Consider the following 18241-nt stretch of genomic DNA (forward strand, 5'->3'; position numbering starts at 1 on the left):
AGGTAGCGCAGCATGGAAAAAGAATGAACAACTAGCAAAGCAAAGATAGAAGTGATTTTGAGGGTATGGTCATCTTGCCTGCAAGGTTCTCAGAGTTGTCGAAAGCTTGATCCTCGTAAGCGTACTCAACAGGTTCCTCGTTCACGAACTCGTCTCCCGGCTCTACCCAAAACAAGAACACAAGCAACGGAACCACAATCAATCACGGGAAATGCACAAGCAATATGATGCAAAACATGCATGATATGCGGGATATGATATGCGATGCATATGCGTGCTCCGGAAGAAAAATGACGAACAAGGCAGTAACTTGGCAAACCAAGCATGCCACTGGAAAGATGAGATGATTTCGTCGAAATCGATATAAAGATCACCGGAAACGGATGCACGGTTTGCAAATGGCAAGCAAAACAAGAATGACACGAATCTGCGATTAACAGCATGATAGCACTTACAATGCAACAAGTAACTATGCTACAGCACTCCAATATAGCAACAAAACATATGGCAGTAATCTACAGGAGATGCTTGACAAAAGATGAACACTGAGCTACGGCTACATCACACTACAGCAGGTTCAAACAAGCATGGCAAAAGTGCAAAAGATATCAGCTTCACAGACGGTAAAATTACTAAGTCTCTGAAAACTGAAACATCACGAAGCCTAGTTTGCATGCTTGTGATAGTCACCACAGAGATCACAAAAATACATGACATACACCTATGTAAAGATGGCATGGCATACATCAAAACACATATAGAGCTCATGCCCGTAAGATGCACACATCAATAGCAACAAAAAATAACAAATCCTCATGTTCTGATAAGTAACAGCAGTTAACAGCAATTAGCACTCTTGCACCAGAGATTTGGGCATCAAGATGGACTCAAATGAACATGGCACAATGGAATGAAATGAAGAGCATCTTGATACGAACATTTCAATATATTACACACACGAAACGGAGCTATATGCAAAGAGTTATGATGCAGTGAACAGGAGCATGTAATGTAAAAATCTCGGGACTTGAGGATTTCGGGAGGGGGAAGAAGTCAACGCACTGTGGACATCTGGATCGGGCGCTCGGTGACGGTGCGAGCTCGCGGAGCAGAGGCTGGAGCGACGGAGGAGATGAGGGGGAGGGAGACGGCGGCGATGGGCGGCACCGGGCGCGGACGGGCGGCGGGAGGAGGCGACGCGGCGGCGTCGGCGACTGCGGCGAGGCGGCGAAGGCGGCGAGGCGGCAGAGCGCGGCGAGGCGGCGATGGCGGCGACAAACGGCGTCCGAGGCGGCGGGGCGCGGCGCGTGAGGAGGCGCGCGACCCGGGCGGCGGCGAGACGGGCCGGGGAGGGCCCCGCGCGGGCTCGAGCGGGCCGCGGGCGGCGGCGGCGGCGGCGGCGGCTGCCACGTGGCAGGCTGGGGTTGGCTGCGGGCGGCGGCGGGTTTCGTCCGGCCGGCGGCGGACGTGTCCGGCGGCGCGGAGGAGCGGGGTTAGGGTTTGGACTGCGAGAAAATTCGGAGGGGGACGCATATATATAGGTAGAGGGAGCTAGGAGGCTCCAAATGGAGTTCGGTTTTCGCCCACACGATCGTGATCGAACGACCTAGATCATGGAGGAGACTTAGAGGGGTTTTGGGCTGTTTGGAGGGGGGTTTCTGCAACACACAAAAGGACTTTGCGGTTACCCGGTTAACCGTTGGAGTACCAAACGACCTCCAAATGGAACGAAACTTGACAGGTGGTCTACCGGTGTTATACCAAGGCTACTTGACAAACCTAGGTCCATTCCGAGAACGTTCAATACCCACTCATGAAAAGAAACAAGAGGGGTGCGCCGGAGGAGGTGGGAGTGCCGGATTGCAAAACGGACAACGGGGAAAATGCTCGGATGCATGAGACGAACACGTATGCAAAAGAGATGCACATGATGCCATGATATGAGATGCATGACATGAACAAAATGCAAAACGAAAAACAAAAGCCGACCACGAAGGGAATAACATAACACATAGCCGAAAATGGCAAGAGTCGGAGTTACAAATATGGAAAGTTACATCCAGGGTGTTACAGCTGGGGCCTGAGCTCCGCCCAAGATGCAGGCAATAGCGCGTGGCTCCTGGAAGCCCCCAACCCCCTCGTCCTGATGGTGGTGGTCGTTCCTTCTTGGCGGTGGCGACAATGGAGGGAGACCAGCATTGCCCTGAAGGTGGTCCTCGCGAGGCTGATCCCTCCTTGCGCCCTCACTAGGCTGGTCCTACCAGCGGTCCTCACGAGGCCGGTTGCGCCACTCCTGGCAGGGGCCGCGATCGTCCCAGCGTCCTCCACCTCGGTCGTAGCCCTATTCATTGTGCTCGGGGCGTCGACCGAAGCGTCCATCTCGAATGGCTCTGAGCTCTTAGCAGTCATTGGTGTTGTGGCTGTGTACGTTGTGGAAGGCGCAGAACGGACGGCTGTTCTTGGACGACTCAGGATGGTCCCGGCTGCGCTTCGTGTCTGGCTCCACCGCGAGCACGGCCACCCCCTTGCGCTTCACGTCTTTGGCCTTGGCTTTCTTCTCCTCTGGGTCGGTAGCAGGGAGCTCGAGGAGGGAAAGGCACCCTTCCTCAGCTCTTGCGCACTTGGTCGCCATGTTGAACAGCTCTAGAGCCGTGCATAGCTCCTTGTGGATGGCATGCTCCTCCTTCATCTTGACGTTGCGGACGCCGCCAGAAAACGCGGAAATGATGGCCTCGTCTGTCACTTGGGGATCTGGAGGCGAACGTTGTTGAAGCGCTGGCTGTACTTCTGTAGGGTCTCTCCTAGCTGCTGCTTGATGCGACGTATGTCACCAGCGGCCGGCGGGCGGTCGCGAGTGCCCTGGAAGTTGGCGACGAAGCGGTCACGCATCTCACCCCAGGAGGAGATCGAGGCGGGGGGCAGGTTCAGGAGCCACGAGCGAGCACCATCCTTGAGAGCCATGGGGAACCAGTTCGCATGACTTTCTCGTTGTCGTTGGCCGCCTCGATGTTTAGCTCGTAGAGCTGCAAGAACTCCGCAGGGTCGGGGGTGCCGTTGTAGCGAGGAGGCAGGTCCGGCTTGAACTTGCCCGACCAGACGATGTTACGCAGCTCTGGAGTGAAGGCGCGGCAGCCTGCTGTGGCCACCAAGGCCCGCTACAGAGGCGGAGCCTGCCCTTGATGTCCGCGCGCCGCCACCGCAGGCGGCACGCGGTCTTGTCGTGGTGGCGGTGGGAGCGCATGAGCGTTTTCTTGCGGCCGGGTAACCTCTTGGCAGCTTCCTTCTCACGCGGGCGCCCGACGCGGTGGGTCGCACCAGGGGGCCGCGCGCCTTGGCGCCAGGGCACCGTCTTGGTGCCGAGGTGGTGGAGGTGCTCCGTGAGCTACATTGCCCGCAGCTGCGCAGGGCGAGGCAATGAGAGAGACGGTGTGGGAGAGCCCCCAGCGGCGCTGACGAGCTCGGCGATGCGGCCCAGCCAGTCCTCGTAGAGGTCGTCGACCGGGCGGTAGCGCAGGAGCTCGCGTGCCATGAGCAGCACGGCCTGCGCGTCCGTGGGTGCGCGACGAGCATGAGATGATGAGCCTGCTGGAGTTAGCGATGGAGTGGTGCTCCTCTGCTCGTTTCCCGCCGGGCCGGTGGCGGCATTCGCGGCGGGCGACGGAGAATGACGGGGAGGCCCACCGACAGGGGCCGTCTGAGCGACACGGGCGGCGAGGGCGGCCCGACGCTCGGCGCGCGCTCGACGCGCGTCCGCCATGTATGCGGTGGAGCAGTGGAACGTGGATCAACGGAAGGAAAGCTTGAGCGCACCCCCTACCTGGCGCGCCAAATGTCGGATTTCGGGTTCCGGCAAAACCCTTGAGGTTCGAACTCTGGGGTGCGCACGAAGATCTCTCCTCCCCCTAGCTCACGCTCTCACCACAATCTCAAAGCTCAGCATGTCGAACTCGCAGAACAAGGGACACAGGGTTTATACTGGTTTGGGCCACCGATGTGGTGTAATACCCTACTCCAGTGTGGTGTGGTGGATTGCCTCTTGGGCTGAGGATGAACAAGTACAAGGGAAGAACAGCCTCCTGAGGAGAGGTGTCCTTGAGCTCGATGAGCTTGTGTGGTTGAGGATGATCTGAATGGTGCAAGATCAGTTGCCTCCTACTGTGGTGGATAGTCCTATTTATAGAGGCCCTGGTCCTCTTCCCAAATGTAGGCGGGAAGGGATCCAACAACGTCCAAATTTGAAGGGAGACAACCAGTACAAATTATCCTAACTAAAGGTGGTCTTCGCCTGCCAAAGGCTCTGGTGGTGACGCCGTCCTGGGCTCCACGGTGACCTCCGTCCTGCCGTCCTGCTGGTCTTGGACTTGTTGCACCGATATAGCAACCTTTGCCTGATGCCACAGGACTCCTCGCCTGTGCTCGCCTCTTTAGCACCAAAGAGGAAATGAGTACACTGTGCGCGCTGGTGCCCGCCTGGCCTTGGTCGTCATGGCTTGCGTCACAGGGACCTCGCGAGGTGCCCCTCGCCTTGATCTCTCCGCCCCTCGTGAGCCAGCCTGGTGAGGCCGCCCCCGAGGTGGTCTTGCGTCATCCGCCTCGCGAGGGTCTTGAGTGTTCACTGATGAAGATGGGCCGTACAGGGCCGCTGGTGGAGCCACGCCGTGGGCCGCAGGCAGGCAAGTCTAGGGACCCCCGTTCCCAGGACGCCGAAATTACCACAGTGATTGGGCGAGGAGTGTGTGTTCTTAGCTCAAAGGGAATAAGGTGGAGACGCGTCTTTTGAGTTGAATCCCAGCCTCCCTAACCAGACGTATAGTTGTCACAGCAACTGGAACTAGTCTACCAAATCCATGTCCTCTCCAAGCAACTGGTTCTGTCCTTCCCATCTCTTTACTTTACAGTTTGTCTTCGTGAAGTCATTGCCTGTTTGCTTGAACTGATTGGCTTCACTGTGTAAAGACTGTTTGTTGTTTGGCTTCATACTATCTTACATCCTGATCCATACTACCTAGCTGCTGACAGTCTCCATGCTTTCACTTCATTGCTTACTTGACTATGCTTTGTCTAGTGTAGTCTACCTTCCGCTGCATATCAATAGGTTCATTTCTACTGTTTGTCTTCAAAGCCCCCGTGTTTTGAAGACTTTCATAAAAATCGCCTATTCACCCCCCCTCTAGTCGATACCAAGCACTTTCAATTGGTATCAGAGCAAGGTCCTCCTTGTTCTATGTGATTCGGTTTAACCACCTAGAGTTTTAGCTATGTCGACTGCAGGGATAATCAAAGTCTCCGCTGCGTGCCCTATCTTCGATGGCACTGATTACCCCTACTGGAAGAATAAGATGCGTATGCATCTTGAAGCCATTGACGTCGACCTCTGGTATGTCATCAAGAACGATGTTGCCAAGGTCGGTGAATGTGTCACTGATGCTGATGTCAAGAGGTTCATTCAACTGGACTCGACTGCCAAGAACATCATCTTTGGTCATCTGACCAAAGGACAGTATGGTCGTGTGAGTGCTCTGGAAACTGCGAAGCTAGTCTGGGACTGGCTCTCCAAGGTCAACGAAGGCGTCTCAATCCAGAGAGACTCAAGGATTGATGTTCTTCGGAACCTCTTCAATCACTTCAAGAGAAATGACAATGAGAATGTCCAGCTCACGTTTGATCGCCTCACTGATATCACAAATGAAGTTCGCGCACTCGGCACCACTGAGATCACCAAGCACAAAATCGACAAGAAGCTTCTGAGATCGCTTGACAGCTCATTCGACACCCTGGCCCTGATGATTCAAGGATGCCCTGACTTCAAGACTCTCGATCCATCTGACATACTTGAGAGGCTCAACACACATGAGTTCTAGTTATCTGAGAAAAGAGATATCTATGGTCCCAACTATATCCGAACTCGCGCTTTGAAGGCAAAGGTTGTTTCCTCATCTGAAGAAGAATCTGACTGCAGTTCTGAGGATCCAGAAGACATTGGAAAGGAGCTTGCTATGCTTGTGAAGAAGTTCCAGAAGTTCACCAAGAAGAAAGGCTTCAGAAAGTCTTCAAGATCCAGCTCAAGAAATGATGAAGCTTCCACTCGTGATCACAAGAAGAGAACATGCCACAAGTGCAAGAAACCTGGTCACTACATCTCTGAGTGTCCTGAGTGGGACAATGAGACCAAGAAAAAGAATAAGAGCAAAGAATATGATTCTGATGACAAGAAGAAGAAGAAATACTCAAAGTCTTCTTCCAAGTCTTCGTCGAAGTCTTCATCACACAAGAAGAGCTCATCCAGCAAGGCTCGTGCGTTTGTTGGCAAGGAAATGGATTCAGAGGAGGAGTCTGCATCTGAGGAGGCAGAGGTGGAGTCTGAAGAGGAATCTGATTCAAGCATGGCAAGCCTAGCTCTAGCTTTAGCGTATGTCACCAAGTCCATCTTCAACACTGAAGACAATGGCCCCGTCACCAACACTGATGCTAATGATGAGGATGACTCTGCTCCCACCTACTGCTTCATGGCACGTGGTGCCAAGGTAAACTCACGCAATGCTTATTTTCAAACATCAAGTGAAGATGACACTGAATGTTAATCTAAACCTAGCTACAAAACACTTGCTAAAATTGCAACTGAACAACGGAATTCTATGGAACATATTCAAAAGTTGCTAGACAAAAGTGATGACCTGTTGGACGCGGAAATGACCCGAACTCAGTCCTTAATTGAAGACATTAAAAATCTTCATGTTAAGTACGAGGAACTTGAAAGTCGTCATGAAACACTCACAACTACTCATGAAAAGCTCTCCTATGATTATCTTCAAAGGAACTAAGAGCTTGAGAACTTGAGATCGGCTCATGAAGATCTTCAAAAGGAGAACGAGTCACTCCGTGCCCAACAGATCAGTTCCGCTCATGAAGGATTTGAACCACCATGTCTAAAATGTCTTGAGCGTGATAATGTTGTCTCTGTTGCTGAATGTTCTACTGCTGCTACTGTTGCAATATCTTCAACTGCTGATGTGGTAACTAACCCCTCTGCTGAGGATACCACCACTATTGCTGATGAGACTGCCAGGTTGAAGACATTGCTTGAGACAGGAATGTACAAAAGTCTCAAAGGGCATCAGACACTATGTGATGTCCTCAAGAAACAGATTCTGAACCGAAACCCTAGGAAAGAGGGTGTTGGGTTCGAGAGGAAAATGAATGTTGATGGTTCTTACTGGAAGCCTGAGCAGTACCCCAAAACCACATGGGTTGCTACAAAGGGACCCTCAATGGATCCATCTACCTTATCTGGCTTCACTTGTGCTAACCCGATTATCATTGATGAATCCTTTGATGCAAACTATAAACTGTTTAAGAATCAAAATGGTGAAGTGTTTGCCAGGTATATTGGTACTAACTGCAGGAATGGACCACCTTTGAAGAAGATCTGGGTACCCAAGAGTTGTCTTGAGAATCTTCATGTGAATGTCATCAAGACACCACCTGGGAAGAAGACAAACCCCGGACCAAAGGCTTCATACAGACAGAGGGCTAACTAGAGTCACCCTAACGCGAATGTTTTGCAAGGAAACCCTACTCGGACTTATGAATATGAGCGTGTTTCGTCAAACCGCTATGTTCATAAGACCAAGAACTTTTCTGCTTATTCTTATGAGTATTATTCACCTCCTGCAAGGCTATTTGCTAGGGCTCCAAAGCCAAAGTTCTCAGATGCTGCACTTAGACTCATTGCTTCTAAGCCACCCCTGAAAAGGTGGGTGGTTAAGAAAAATTAACTCTCTTTTGCAGGAAAAGGTCTCCAGCCGGAAATCAAAGGCGTCTGATGCTTATGCTGGGGACCTAAAACATCTTGTGGGACGCAAGATAAAATGTCCAAATGGTCTTACTATGTATTTCATCCCAGGATTCCTTGACAAACATCCTATCTACCCTAACCAGGATCTGAATCTTTGATAATATGCTTGCTCGTCAAATGTTTATGCTTCACATTTCCCTTGGTGAAGCCTATCCCCCTAACTGCACTGTAGGGTACGACACCAAGGGCTTCTGAGTGGATTATGGACAGTGGATGCACTAACCACATGACTGGTGATCGAAGTCTTCTCATGGACTCAACCTTACGTCCATCTGACAAGAGTCACATCACATTTGCTGACACTAGTAAAAGCAAGGTATTGGGTCTAGGTAGAGTTGCAATCTCAAAGGATCAGCACATGGATAAAGTGATGCTTGTTGAATCCCTTGGTTTCAACTTAATGTCTGTCTCAATGCTTTGTGATCTAAACATGATTGTGATATTTGGAAAATATCGTTGCCTTGTGCTTGTGGAATCTGACAAGTCTCTACTCTTTGAATGGTATCAAAAAGACGATCTGTACATGGTAGATTTCTCAGCAGGACCACAGTTAGCTGTATGTCTTCTAGAAAAAGCTTCAGAGTGCTGGGTCTGGCATCGGAGGCTAGGGCATGCTGGCATGAGGAACTTGTACACTCTCACGAAGAAGAAGCATGTCGCAGGCATCGAGGGCGTCAAGTTCAAGAAGGATCATCTATGTGGTGCCTGCGAAGCTGGAAAGATGACTAGGGCCAAGCATCCCTCGAAGACGATCATGACGACATCACGTCCCTTCGAGCTGCTTCACATGGACTTATTTGGCCCTACTCACTACTCTACTCTTACTACCACTGCTTGCCTCTATGGCTTCGTCATTGTTAATGATTACTCAAGATACACGTGGGTGCACATAATCCTCTACAAGAATGAAGTACCGGATGTCTTTAGAAGATTCACCAATCGTGCCATGACGAACTATGGCATCAAGATCAAGCACATCAAAAGTGACAACAGCACAAAATTCAAGGACACCGGCCTCGACACTTATCTTGGTACATTGGGCATCACTCATGAGTTCTCAGCTCCATACACACCTCAGCAGAATGGCATCGTGGAGCGCAAGAACAGAACCCTCATTGAGATGGCACGGACGATGCTCGATGAGTACAAGACTCCCAGGAAATTCTGGCCTAAAGCCATTGACACTGCATGTCACGTCATCAACCGTGTTTATCTTCACAAGCTTCTAAAGAAGACATCATATGAGCTACTAACTGGTAAGAAGCCAAACGTCAGTTACTTCAGAGTATTTGGTGCTAGGTGCTGGATCAAGGATCCACATCACACTTCAAAATTTGCACCGAAAGCACATGAAGGTTTTATGCTGGTCTATGGAAAGGATTCATACTCCTACAGAGTCTTCAACCTCTTTCACTATAAAGTGGTTGAAACTGTGAATGTGCGGTTCGATGAGACTAACGTCTCGCAAAGAGAGCACCTGCCAAATGTGCTAGATGAAGCCTCACCGAGTGAATCTATCAAGCTTATGGGTACTGGAGAAATCATACCTTCAGAGGCTCAGGCTAAAGAAGAAATCATCATTTCTGCACCTAATCAACCCGAAGACAATGCTTAGCCTGAAGTCAATGCCGAAGCTGAAGACAATGATCTGCAAGGGCAAAATCTTCGTCCAGTTCATCCTCGTGTTGGAAATGAAGTACAGATTGAGAAGATAATCGATAGCATCAATGCACCTGGTCCGCTCACTCCTTCAAGAGCAACACAACTAGCAAATTTCTGTGGCCACTTTGCATTTGTCTCTATATCTGAACCCAAGAAAGTTGCTAAAGCCTTCATGGAACCTGAATGGATTCAAGCGATGCAAGAAGAGCTTCAACAGTTCGAGCTAAACAATGTGTGGGAATTGGTTAAGCGTCCTGATCCTCGCAAGCATAACATCATTGGCACCAAATGGATCTATCGCAACAAACAAGATGAGCACGGTCAAGTTGTCAGAAACAAGGCTCGTCTCATTGCTCAAGGTTACACTCAAGTGGAAGGGATTGACTTTGATGAAATTTTTGCTCCAGTGGCTAGGCTTGAAGCCATTCGCATACTGCTAGCCTATGCCAACCATCACAACATTCTTCTGTACCAAATGGATGTGAAGAGTGCCTTTCTCAATGGCAAGATTGAAGAAGAAGTGTATGTTGCACAACCACCTGGCTTTGAAGATCCAAAACATCCTGACATGGTATACAAGCTCAATAAGGCACTGTATGGCCTCAAACAAGCTCCTCGCGCTTGGTATGACACACTCAAAGACTTCCTGAAGAGCAAAGGCTTCAAACCTGGTTCTCTGGATCCTACACTCTTCACAAAGACATATGATGGAGAACTGTTTGTGTGCCAAATCTATGTGGATGACATTATCTTCGGCTGCACTGACAAGAGATACAGTGATGAGTTTGGACATATGATGCAAGAGAAATATCAGATGTCCATGATGGGTGAGCTGAAATTCTTCCTCGGTCTTCAAATCCATCAGCAGAGCAACGGCATCTTCATATCACGGGAGAAATACCTCAAAGATTGCCTGAAGAAGTTTGGAATGCAAGATTGCAAAAGGTAGACGACGCCAATGCCAACCAAAGGTCAATTGGGTCCCGACGACAATGGTAAAGAGTTCGATCAAAAGGTATACCGCTCCATGATTAGTTCTTTACTCTATTTATGTGCATCTAGGCCAGATATAATGCTTAGCATTTGCATGTGTGCCCGATTCCAAACGGCACCAAAGGAATCGCATCACTTAGCTGTGAAGCGAATTATTCGATATTTGGCTTACACCCCAACACTAGGATTATGGTATCCAAAGGGCTCAGAGTTTGATCTAGTTGTATTCTCAGATGCTGACTGGTGACAAGGTTGATTGCAAGTCCACATCAGACACATGTCACTTTCTTGGACGATCTCCTATTTGTTGGTCTTCAAAGAAGCAGAACTGTGTATCCCTCCCTCCACTGCTGAATCCGAATACATTGCTGCTGGATCTTGCTGCGCTCAGCTTCTATGGATGAAGCAAACTCTCAAGGACTATGGCATCCACCTGAAGCATGTGCCACTCTACTGCGAGAATGAAAGCACCATCAAGATTGTCAACAACCCAGTTCAGCACTCGAAGACAAAGCACATTCATATCCGTCATCACTTTCTCAGAGATCATGTCATGAAGGAAGATATTGATATCATTCACGTCAACACTAAAGAGCAATTGGCAGATATCTTCACAAAGCCCTTGGATGAGAAAAGGTTTTGTAAGTTGCGGTGTGAGCTAAATATCTTAGAATCCTCAAATGTCCTGTAATTGGACACACATCCTAACGCTTATGCATGTTCATGACTTAGATGTGCAACACATGAAGTAACGTATATCTTCAATCAATGAAGACATACACTCTAAGTGTGAATACATTAATGTGGAATTTGACTTCGGAGTGCCACGATAATTGTGCGCCGTGTCTGGGTCTAATACTTCCTATACGGTGGGTAACGCCACCACCAAAATCTTTTTGAAGTGTTTCTTTTGGCATCATAATTGCATAGTCTTTGCACTTGGTCTGTCTTCAATATTAATTTGACTTTGAGGTTTATCTTCGCAATGTTGAGTTGGTCTGATATATAAATATATATATATATGCATGCGTGTTCTGTCCTCTACAGCATTCACTTATAGCTATGTCTTCGTATTTTTATCTAAGTGAATGTGGTCGGACCCTAACCCCCATTCTGTGCTTCTACCTCAAATTCTATCTATCCAAGTCATATGCACTATATTGAAACCTGTCAAATTGTCTTCTCTGAGTCCTTGTCAGAGAAGACAAAGAGACAAAGCGTCTAAATCTGTTTTTAATGCTATATCCTTATTGCCTGAATACTGGAGAATCCAGAACGACCCCCCGACAATCCAGGCGTGCGTGGGAACATGGAACAACTTAGAATAAGCTGCATGCAGGCCACGTGTCCTTCAGATGTGAACCGCCAGGGGCACCTGCGTAATTGCACTGTGCAGTCCCTTTCCTTATAAATACACACTCGCCGCGGTCATTATCTCTTCTTCCACCTCGCCGCTTCGCTCAAACCCTAGTGCCTCCGCTAGCTCGCGTCGACGCGGGAGACGAAGCGCTTAGCTGCCGCAACTTCTTCGACGCCGTCCTCACGCCGGCCGCGGACCTCGTCCTCTCCGCCGCCACCGTAGGTGTCTTCCACCGCCAAGTTAGGGCGCGGGAGATTGAACTGCTCTGCCTCTAACTCTGCATTGTCTAGCAGTTCGTCAACGGTAATTAAATCTTACTTATTACTGTCGTTTCGATCCGTCCAATCCATCCAGTTTAACCAAAAGTGGTTTCTTCACTTCCAAGTATGGATATGTTCTTATCAGCATCTCATATCATGCTAAGAATATTCACTTATGCTTCATAACTAGTTAGATTCCTCACTTGTACTTATTCATGGATTCGTACAAATCTAGAACCAACTCTCTTCAAATAAGTGAATGTCTTCGCTCTATGAGGTTAATGTCTTCAAACCGATTTTTCTTCAAAATCTTCTGAGAATGCATATGACCCCTTCCCCTTCCCTCTTATCTCTAATGCTGTCACAGGTACATGTCCGTGGGAGAATCCCTTGGTTCTCACAGTCTGCATTCATTTGCAGAGTTATTACAACGTCATATACACTCCCCTGAAGCCAGCTCTTGTCTGGCCAGTAGAAGGAAGCCATTCACTGTTCTGAAGCCATTTAGTCTGAATACAATAGCAACTGAGAAATCAGCAAGAAAAGGTGGCAGGCAGCGCCGTGGAGATACTGCTAAGGATTTACCTCCAGATCTGTTTGAGTTGTACAAGTCAGATCCTGAGGAAAGCTATGGCCAGCGCAAGACACGAATCCAATGGATTCGAAGATATTGGGCAGAACAGTGGTTCAAGTATAACTTCGTGACCCCTGAATATGCACAGAAGAATGCTATCAACCGCCAATGGGGAGATATTCTGTACAGGAATCTGAAGCCCAAGTCAAAGTCTAAAGCCATTGCTCAAGGCTTCTACCCATGCATGGTCTGAGGACCGAAGCCAGAGAATGCCGATCTGTCATATATGTTATGGTGTCTCGAAGACAATCTCTTTAAGCACAACTATCAATTTGCCAAGGAGTCAGCTGTGAAGAACAAGAAGGAGCCTGGACTCAACTTCAACCCTGGTCCATGTGCTCCAAGGGTTGATGGCACACGCGATGCCAATCGAAATGTCAGTGGCCCTGATACGTCTCCAACGTATCTATGATTTTTTATTGTTTCATGCTATTATATTAACTGTTCTGGATGTTTAATGGGCTTTAATATGCTCTTTTATATTATTTTTGGACTAACCTATTAACCGGAGGCCCAATGCCAGTTTCTGTTTTTTTGCCTATTTTAGTGTTTCGCAGAAAAGGAATATCAAACGGAATCCAAACAAAATGAAACCTTCACGATGATCTTTCTTGGACCGAAAGCAAACCAGAAGGCTTGGAGTTGAAGTCTGGAACGCCACGAGGCAGGAGGGCGCGCCCAGGGGGTAGGCACGCCCCCAACCCTCGTGGGACCCTCGTAGCTCCATCGACGTACTTCTTCCGCCTATATATACTCGTATACCCTAAAAACATCAGGGGGAGCCACGAAACCACTTTCCCACCGCCACAACCTTCTGTACCCGTGAGATCCCATCTTGGGGCCTTTTCCGGTGATTTGCCGGAGGGGGAATCGATCACGGAGGGCTTCTACATCAACACCATAGCCTCTCCGATGAAGCATGAGTAGTTTACCACAGACCTTCGGGTCCATAGTTATTAGCTAGATGGCTTCTTCTCTCCCTCTTTGATTCTCAATACAAAGTTCTCCCCGATGTTCTTGGAGATCTATTCGATGTAATACTCTTTTGCGGTGTGTTTGCCGAGATCCGATGAATTGTGGATTTATGAGCTAGATTATCTATGAATATTATTTGGTTCTTCCCTGAATTCTTATATGCATGATTTGATATCTTTACAAGTCTCTTCGAATTATCCGTTTAGTTTGTCCTACTAGATTGATCTTTCTTGCAATGGGAGAAGTGCTTAGCTTTGGGTTCAATCTTGCGGTGTCCTTTACCAGTGACAGCAGGGGCAGCAAGGCACATATTGTATTGTTGCCATCGAGGATAAAAAGACGGGGTTTATATCTTATTGCTTGAGTTTATCCCTCTACATCATGTCATCTTGCCTAATGCGTTACTCTGTTCTTCTGAAATTAATATTCTAGATGCATGCTGGATAGCGGTCGATGTGTAGAGTAATAGTAGTAGATGCCGAATCATTTCGGTCTACTTGACACGGATGTGATGCCTATATTCATGATCATTGCCTTAGATAACTTCATAACTATGCGCTCTTCTATCAATTGCTCGGCAGTAATTTGTTCACCCACCGTAAATACATGCTTGAGAGAAGCCACTAGTGAAACCTATGGCCCACCGAGTCTCTTTCTTATTATATTGCATCTCTTTTAGTTACATCGCATCTCGTTTACTATTTTGCAATCTTTACTTTCCAATCTGTACAACAAAAATACCAAAAATATTGACTTTACTATCTCTATTAGATCTCAGTTTTGCGAGTGGTCGTGAAGCGATTGACAACCCCTTTATCGCGTTGGTTGCAAGGTTCTTGATTGTTTGTGCAGGTACTAGGTGACTTGTGCGTTGTCTCCTACTGGATTGATACCTTAGTTCTCAAAAACTGAGGGAAGTACTTACGCTACTTTGCTGCATCACCCTTTCCTCTTCAAGGGAAAACCAACGCATGCTCAAGAGGTAGCAGGGCCCTTCAACAACTTCGATGGCCTCCTCTCTCACATAGCTGCACAGAGGGCAACTATGGAGCAATCAGCTGACGATGCAGATTATGAAGATGCACCAGCACCACCGAAGCAGAAGAAGAAGAAGAAATCAAAAGTTTCGAAGACCTCTGCCACACCAAAAGCTTCGACTGTGAAGCCATTGGCCACTGCACCTCCTGAACCCAGTGTGCAGTCTGAAGATTTGTCTTGTGTCTCTAAGAAGACCGAGAAGTCCAAGAAAACCAAGAAGCCCAAGAAGATTTCTGGGCACGAACTGACTCATGCTGCCGTTCTGTGCAATGAGGATGACACCATTGATCTGTCCTGTGATGAAGATCTTGGTGATGATGCCCATGAAATGCTGATGACGAGCAAGCAAGAGACGGAGATCTTCAATGATCTGCCCCTCTTCGATGTTGACATTCTGAACAACTTCATCGATGAGTGGTTCAATGATCAAAGCATCAGCATTGATGATCTTCAGTTGCCAGTGGATATAAGCGTCACATTTCATGGAGCCATTGCTAATGAGTTGGCCTTCGCTCAGAAGATAGTCGAGCTCAAGAACAAAATTGATTATGAGAAGGCTCACTTCAAGAAGAACATGGCCAAGCTCGGCGTGGCAGATGTTCAAATCTTCAAGAAAAATCTGCATGACCTCAAGGAAGAGTTTCACAAGAAGCGTAATGAAGCTAAAGGTTCAAGAGAGCGCATGAAGTACTTCGCACAGAAATGTGTTCAAGCACACAATGAAGCTGAAAAGCGCAAAGCTCTTGGGCGTCCTAGCATCGACCCCAGGATGGCTGCCAAGCAAAAGAAGTCTGCTGTGGCCCAAACTGAAGCACCAAGGCAGGAAGAACCTCACATTGTCTTCCCTGCCAGCATGACAGGCTCGAAGCCTAAGGTCACCTCGGAAGCTTCAGAGCTGAAGAAGACAAGGGCAGCTGAAGCCGAAGTCAGGAAGCGCAAGCACAAGGATGTTTCTGATAATGCCCCATCCAAGAATAAGTTGAAGACAAAGTCTTCAAAGAAAGAGCATGCTGCCGCCTCTGAGCCCCTCAATGTTGAACCCATCTCTGTTGCACTTCCAGCTTCAAACAACCAAGAGCGTCGTCTAGTGATCCATGAGCCTGCTTCCACAGAGGCTCATGAAGATGAAGAATTTCCAGCTATTGACCCCATCACAGCTGAAGACATTGGTCATGATGACAATGTTAATGATGATGAAGTCCTTCCTCAGCTTGAGCCCCAGTCGGTATCATCGCCTGCTCCAACGAGCAGTGAATTAATCAGCATTGGTCGTCCATTGACGCCAATTGCTCAGGATGACTCATGGGCCGAGCACCCACAGCAAGACACCCCCACTCATGATGAGACACCAGAACTCCACCACCTCAAGTCACCACTCCCGCACCAAAGGCGTCACCCACATTTCGCAGGCTTCACAAAGGCCCCGGGCCACAGGTCACCATGTCGAGCATTCCGGAAGGGGAAATGCAACAAAGCTCAGTAGCACATCAAGTGTTTCCTGAAGCCACCCCTGCTGCGAATGTCTCTGAGTCTGAAGCTAAAGCTGTTGAAGACATTCTGGCTGCATCAGCCAATGAAGAAAATGAAGAAGCAAGAGAAGAAGAAAGAGTTGCCACACCCCCTGCTACTGACCAAGTCATTCTCAAGGAGAATGTGACTGTGCCTGACCCTCCTGTTATTGAACAAACGGAGGTTGAAACCACTGAGGCTGCCACAATCAATGCTACTGAAGCCAATGACATTGTCATGGACGAAGACAATCTGGAGCCTGAAGCTAATGTGGTGCCTGAAGCTCATGTGCAACCTGAAGCCAATGTGGATGCCGAAGCCACTATTCCACCTCCAAGGCCTCACACAATTGAACAGGCCTACGATCGCGGCCAGCTTGTCACAATTAGATGACCCGTTTTGGTTCCTCCCACAGCTCCCGGACCGCAGTATGACTACCATGTGGAGCAGAGGCCTCAGGTTCAGAAGCCGAAGCCAAGGCTGCCAAGGCTTCTAGGTGTTGCAACATCGCCAGGTTATTTCAGCGTGAACAGCTTCAGAACACACAACACCTTCTTTGACAGTGCCATGAATCCATACTCGAAGCCAAAGATCTCTTCCGATTGATTTTTGAGCTATCAGCAGCGCAGCTATTACTCCTGCATTCTATACAATCAAGAGCGAATATTTCCACACATGCGTCTTGATTGTGAAGCTATTGCTAGGCTACCCTGTCTTGAAGAAGCACTTGACTGCTTCAGGGAGGTTGCTCTTCTGCCATTCATTACGGACAAAGAGCACTAGAATGAAGAGCTTCTGCTGCAGTTCTATGCCACACTTCACATTCGTGGCTACAACAGGGATCCGGAGACATCGATCCTTGAGTGGATGACAGGTGATGTGCATCATGAAGCCAAAGCTCAAGACATCATTGAGCTTACTTCCCTGCCCACTCTAGGTGAGTTGTATGAGCCTAGTTGTCAGCTTCACAGAAATGAACTGCAGAGTATTTTTCAGAAGCCTGAGCCAAATGTGAGCGAGATGCTCAGCATGATGAAGCCACTGTCCCAAGATGTTGAATATTGCAAAGAGTTCTACGTGAAAGACCTCGAGTACTTGCCCCGCACAGTTTATCATATTCTGAGGCGTACTCTATGGCCGACCAAGGGACACTCTTCTGAAGCCATACTTGAAGGAGCCATGAAGACTTTGGTATTTTATATCATCAATGGCATCAGATTCAACACCCAGGATTTCTTCATCAGACAACTTGCTGCATCTGGGATTGATCTGTTTGGCTTGAAGTTTTATGCTCCATGGGTGATGCGCCTGAGCAAACTCCATTCCTCTGTCGACTATCAGCCCTCAGCGCGCAACCATCTTGTCTTTCTGCCTGAGGTTGATCTGTCCATTGAAGCCATCTACCCCAAGCCTGCTAAGAAGCCTCTATATCTTCATAATGCTGATCATCAAAGCCTCACGCAACAAATGGAGGGAATTCTTGTCCCTAATGCTGCAACTCCCTCTTATCCTCTTGCTGGCAATATGCGTGTGCCCCATCATGCAAACACCAAAGCCACTGACAGCACGATTGCCCAAAGGCCTCGGAAGCGTTCTCGTGTACTCAATGACCGAGAGCTTCTTGTGGCCTTGCATCAGAAGCAGGACAAGCATCATGACTGGCTCAAGCGTCGGATGCAGTATCTTGGTGGATGTCAATCGCATTCGAAACTTGGCCACCAAGAACTCCTTTGTTGCTCATGAAGCCTGTCGACGGTCCTGGAAGAGTCTCACACTACTCTGTCCTGAAGCTGATCTTCGCGAAGATGGCTTCACTGAGGACTTAAAGTTTATTCCAGGCCACCACAAAATGCAAGTTGGCGCTGCACTCCCTCAATAGAAGATTCTGAGCGTTCATCTTTGGCTGCAATTGTTGTTGCGAGAGTCATCGATGAAGAAGAAGATGCCACTTCACC

Source organism: Triticum aestivum, chromosome 1D (genome assembly GCF_018294505.1).
Source record: "Triticum aestivum cultivar Chinese Spring chromosome 1D, IWGSC CS RefSeq v2.1, whole genome shotgun sequence".
NCBI lineage: Eukaryota > Viridiplantae > Streptophyta > Magnoliopsida > Poales > Poaceae > Triticum > Triticum aestivum.